The sequence below is a fragment of the Pistacia vera genome, unplaced genomic scaffold (assembly GCF_008641045.1).
Source record: "Pistacia vera cultivar Batoury unplaced genomic scaffold, PisVer_v2 Contig338, whole genome shotgun sequence".
Taxonomy (NCBI): domain Eukaryota; kingdom Viridiplantae; phylum Streptophyta; class Magnoliopsida; order Sapindales; family Anacardiaceae; genus Pistacia; species Pistacia vera.
The window spans coordinates 257609-263692 of record NW_022196155.1 but is presented as its reverse complement, the minus strand read 5'-3'; the positions used below and the strand labels follow the sequence as shown (position 1 = coordinate 263692).

Here is a 6084-nt window from a genome sequence, read left to right as displayed (position 1 = left end):
GTTCTTGACCCCCCTAAGGTTTAATTGAATAACAAAGTTTCCATGAAATTTCAGAATAACAAAAACTCCACTATTGTTAATTAATTGTTAGTGTATCATTAGAGTTTATAACATGATTTGTGAATGAATATTTACTTAATTTGCCCCTCTACCATTTATTTTAACACAAAAAAAATTAACAATAGGAAAAATCATGTTATTTCTCTGACTACTTGGGGATTATTGTTATTAATTATACCGAAGGGCGATTATGTTATTAACCCTAAATATTACAACTATATATATTAATCATTAAGATACTTATTGAATTTTTAGAAAAATAAAAAATAAAAAAAACCAATTTTTTAACTTTCTTTCTGATTTCTGTATTTTAATAAAAAAAAAACACGTTCCGAGTGTTTATATAAATTTGTACTGTTGCCTACCTAGTTGCAATTTGCTTATTAATTACCTTCTATTTGTTGATAAAAATATTTGCACCTAAATGATCTAGAAATTAATCAAAATGGTTTAAAAAACTTAAAAATTGATGATTGTTTGTTTATACAATTTAGGTAGGTTTTAATTATGATAAGTTTTCATTCTGGGTAGGTTGTATTTATTATGGGTGGTTTTTGTGGTTTTTATTGAAATAATAAAAAAAAAGGGGGTTCATTTGAGATTTTTTAGATTATAAATGTTTAAGTCAACCTTAATTGCCACGTCAAAATGTCCAGTTAGCACACCCAAATTGTCATGTCATTGATTTTTGATGAAAAAAATGTCATGTTATCAATATTTAACGTCGTAGGAAAAAAATATGAAGTTTGATACCTTCAATAGGAAAAACTTAAAGTTCGGTACCTTCAATGTAAATAATTGATAGTTTAGTATCTTTAACAGGAAAAAAAATAGTTTCGTCCTTCAATAGGAAAAAAGTGATAGTTCGGTGCCTTCTGATGTAATTAAACCCTTTTTTTTTTAAAAAAAAAAAACTACCGATTTTACCAAAAAAAAAAAAAAATGTACAAACTAGGGAAGTAACCCTATCCCCAATAGTCCAAAAATGAAAAATTAAATCTTTAGAATACTCTGAGACATTCATGAACATTACAACAACTGCAAGATTAAAACACTTACAACACCCATGTAAATAAGTTGTGTAGTGGCTACAAACTGGGATTCTATATTGTCCCCGATTCTTTACACTAAGGCATGGACATATTACTTTATGGCTTCCAAATGATAAAATGGATGAGTAAAATTTCAAAATCTGGATTCACACTATTTCAAAACAAAAGCAAAAAAGATAAAATAAACATAGAGTAGATCTTTTTATTTGCATATAAAAGTTATACAGTGGCTTGAATTCTAGTTCTGAAAATGCCTCTTAATAATACAAATAAAATTATTCAGTAGCATGCAAGTTCTGATGTGCATGACTGAAGACAATTTCAGAAATTACACAGGCCATATCAATATTTGTGAAGTCGATAAGTAGGAATAGCCACAAGATGATTTGCTCTAGGAGTTACAAGACCAAATTCCTCAGTCATGTCCAATTCACTTGGCAACATCCCATTTGGAAGCTCCCACTCAAAGCAATGCAGAACTTGTGCTACCACTAGTTTCATCAAGGTGAGTGCCAATTTCATTCCAAGGCAGCTTCTGCGGCAAGAACCAAATGGGAGAAGCTGAAAGTGGTGGCCGCGAAGTTCAATATTACTCCCAATAAACCTTTATGGCAAAAACTTTTCAGGCTCAGTCCATGCTTCAGGGTCTCTTCCAATTGCCCATGCATTTATAAAAATGCGCGACTTTTTCAATATGTGAAAGCCGTTTACTATGTAATCTTCCAGGGATTCATAAGGGATTAATAAAGGTCCTACAGGATGGAGTCTCAAGGTTTCTTTCACAACCATGTCTAAGTATTCCAGGTTCATCAAATCTGATTCTTCTACCATCCTATCTAGTCCCAAGACATTTTCCAACTCTTTTTGTACTTTCTCCATAATCTCAGGTTGTTTAAAAAGTTCTGAAAGTATCCACTCAATGGCTGCTGCTGAACTATCCTCTACAGCTACAAGCACGTCCTGATCATATTCATTTCAAGAAGAAGAAAATAATCTTTAATAAAAATTCAAAAACATATAAAATTAATTGGAAACTAAAGAAATTTTAGTACTTCAAATTTAACAAATGGATTCCAAGTCTAACAATTCTCAGATTGCTTACCAAGAGCATGGCCTTGACGTGCTCTCGCTCAATCTTGTATTCGGTTTCTTCTGATCCCAAGAAGCTCAACATGACATCAACAAAGTCCTTTGTTATGTTTTCATCCTTGGAATCAACATGCTCATTAATAACCCTTTCCAAGAAGTCATCAAACGCCTTGGAAACCGCCTTCATTCGCTTGGTTAGCCCCTGTAGATCAAGTGAAGCAATTTGAGGAATGTAATCACCCAAGCTAGGAATGGTCGCCAATTTTGTACCCTCGTGAATCGGAGTGTTGAATCCTCTCTCATCAAGCTCGAGATCTGCATATTTCTTCCCAAACACCATTCTACAAGTCAGATCTGAACTGAGAGATGAGACCTTGTCACTTAGATCAACCGCAACACCGGCAGCAGCAACCTCTTTTATGTGCTTAATCAAGAGATGAAGCTCTTCTTTTTTCATGGCCCTGAAAGAACTAATCTTAGCACTGCTAAGAAGTTCCAGGGTGCAAATCTTGCGCATGGGTCGTCAATAAGATCCATAAGGCGAAAAGGACTAGTTCTTTTGCTTTTAACCTTTGTGTTTTGCAGCTTCAACAGGAGGCCTGCTGGCAAAAACAAGGTCTTGAGTTTTCAGGAACTACTCAGCAGCATGAGGTTATGAAACTACAATATTAGGAATCGAGCCTAAACATAAGAACATGATGGAGCCATATTTTTTGGCAAGTTTATGAAATTCTTTGTGAGGAAACTTTCCCAACAAATGAAAGCTTCCAAAAATTGGGAACCCTCTCGAACCTGGAGGTAGTCTCTTAGTTTTTGAGTCTTTTTTCCAAAGAAACGCTTGGAGGAAGAAGACAAGAGCTACAAGTGCAAGTGAATTCCATGTCCAAGACATGATGGTGAGATTGTTTTGGTCACTTCTAGTTGTGAAGACAATTTAACAAATACTCCTTGAAGGGGAGGAACTGGTACTACACAAATATTTATCCTTAACTTTGACAACGCAAGGAAAGGACAGAGATACTGAGTGAATATTTAGGAAAAATAGAGGAAAGACAAAATCAATAATAAAGATCATTGAGGATTGATTAGTATTAATTCAATGAAAGAGAACGAAAAAGTCTATGGAAAAAATATATTGTTAAGTAAATGATACTTACCGTTCTGTAACTTTTGTATGATTGTATCAATGTCACTCTCTGAACAATCTTCATAGTTCAACTCTTGTAACTTTGGCATGCTTAAGCCTCCTCCAAAAAAGTCTTGATCTTAGAGCATTCACGCTCATGCAAAGTAGTAGTTCATGAACGACTTCCTCGGGTTCCTTGATGTACCTTTCGTCCAGTGAAGACATCTTCGCCTTGAGCTCTTCTTCAATCTTGCTGATACTCAAGTGTGTGATTGTGTGTATGTGAGAGAGTATCATATCAATACAAACTGGGATGAGGATTCAGTACTTGTCTGCCCAAACCAAGCATTTTGTAGCGTCATTTTAATTTACCTACAAAATGGTAATATTAATTAATAATTATTTAAATTAATAATAAAAATGAATATTCAGTTTGACTGTTTGGTTGAGTGCAGAGAGTAAAAGTGGAATGCAAATTGAATAATAATTATGTTTAATGATACATCATCTAAGACTAACAAGAAGCCATACTTCTTGTGAAGCTTCACAAGTTCAACCATTGGTGCAATGTCTCCATCCATATTGAAAAGGCTATAGAAAGAAGAGAATTAAGCACATCATTAGACAATATGACAGAAGTTAAAAAATAAGGATTTTTTGCAGTAAAAACATTAAAAAAATAAATAAATAACAGAACAGATAAACATAGTAAGATCAACAATATTTCAAACATATGGTATATTTCCAAAACACCTAGCAAATATTCCCAAAAGACTAACTGTGAACCACAGAGCAGTAAGGTTTCATAGACAAGATGCAACATATCCAAGGTATAATAGATTCATAAATGGTGTCAGCCATGTATCCAAAGTATACAATCTCATTAGAAGATTTAACTCAATATGAAATTACAGCATGAAAAATTGAAATAAAAATAAAAAATAAAAATGAAGATGCCGGTCCAAATAGACTCTGCATCACACAGAGCAAGATTCGCAATTACCAGGCTTGTTACTTCCACCTTCAAACTAAGAAAACCCTAAGTCAAGGCAAGGAACTTAATGGAGTTATTTTAACTCAACTCATGCTTAAACCTTGTGGCAGCTTGAGTCTCACACCTTAATATTTTGGAGATCCAAATGTTCATCTTACAATTTTCTACAAGATCACTAAATAAGCTAAAGTCCAATATACCATCCCTCAAAGTTTCCTTTAGCTCTCCCTAAAAATGGTCCTACAAATATCTAAAACATATTTTTAAGCAATCTAGTAGTTGGATTAAATGGGCGACCCTTTGAAATTAATTATGTCTATCCCAACAATAAATCTTACTGCTTATTAGTTGCCAAATATATGGAGAAGAAGTAAAAGTAAAGGAAAAAAGAAAAAAAAAAGAATGATATCTTAGAACAAGCATCAGACTCTGAATATTTGTGACCAATAACTATATCTATTTCTTAAGTTATCTAACCAAAGGGAAGACAAAAGCTATAGTATTAAAAGAAGGAATTAAAAAAAAGATGACTACCTGTCAGTCACAACAACTTTTTTCTTCATTGTGCAACTTGATCTGTCATAACACAAATCCATTACAGTGACAAGAAAAATGGAAATAACAGATGGAACAAAAACTAATACATGGAATACTTTAAGAGAGAAGTGAAATGCTTACAACAGTGCCTTGGGATGGGACATGTCACAGTGTTTATAGGTAAAAGTTTCTGCACTTTTTTGTTCTCTCAGCAAGACGAATACCATCAATTATAGACGCATGGTTTAGTGCATCAGAAAATATGGCAATTTTTTCATTTTTCAAAGGTTTATCACCAATAGAGCCAAAAGTGAGGCAATGCTTCCAATTGCTACCATCACAGCCATATTGGCTGCAAATCCTGTAGGACAGAGAAGACAATCCTAGAGCATAAATTGGGACAAGAATGCGTCAATTTTCAGACTATTGTAGTAAACATCGTAGCAGCGAAATGAAAACTAGTATTAACGATTGAAATCGGAATTAGCAAAATTAATCAGAATTAAAAAATAAAAGAGAGAGACATAAGAAAGATGAACGTATAGATGAAGGGGGGGAGGGAGAGGAAAAGAAGAAGGCTGAAATTTCCCCAGACGAGGTCGTTGATGGGAGAGTAGAGAACGGAGACGGAGGAGACCAAAGTGGTGAACACCCCCTGGGAATACCACATCTAGGTGACAGGATTCACCCGATCGATGAACACTTGAACCGAACTCGCCCATCCTTTTGGGCACAGGGACGCGAGAACCAATCTGAGTAATCAACCCTTTTTTTACAAAAATATGCCTCCTACACTATACGACTTTTTGGCTTTCTCTTTCACTTGAATTTCCAAGGGGAATCACCGTTTTACAACTACCTTTCGCCTAACATGATCACAAACGAAGACAGAGAATTGCGTAGATAGGAGGAGGAGACGAAGCAACCCATTTGTCCTAATCGGAACGATTGAAGAAAGAGAAAGGTGGCCCCTTTCGCCTAGGGGACATCGTTGGAGAACAATGTCGGGGATAGGGTGAGAACCTTCCCTTCCGTTGGTAACGCCTTTACTCGATACAGAATAATGGTTTTCAGGAAGGGCAGCTATGGGAAAAATTTTAGGATTTGAACTATAGGGTTGGAAAAAAATTCTTTAGTTTTTTGGGAAGTGAGGTGGCACATAAGTGACGTGGTCATTACACATACTTTTTGGTCATTAATTTTTTTAGCATTATTTTTGGGGATTA

The 6084-nt window shown here is 34.7% G+C and overlaps 1 pseudogene; it reads right to left on the bottom strand.

The window, feature by feature from the left end:
- Positions 1 to 1289: 1289 nt before the first annotated feature.
- Positions 1290 to 3212, bottom strand: LOC116138093 (annotated as a pseudogene).
- Between the last annotated feature and the right edge of the window lie 2872 nt (positions 3213 to 6084).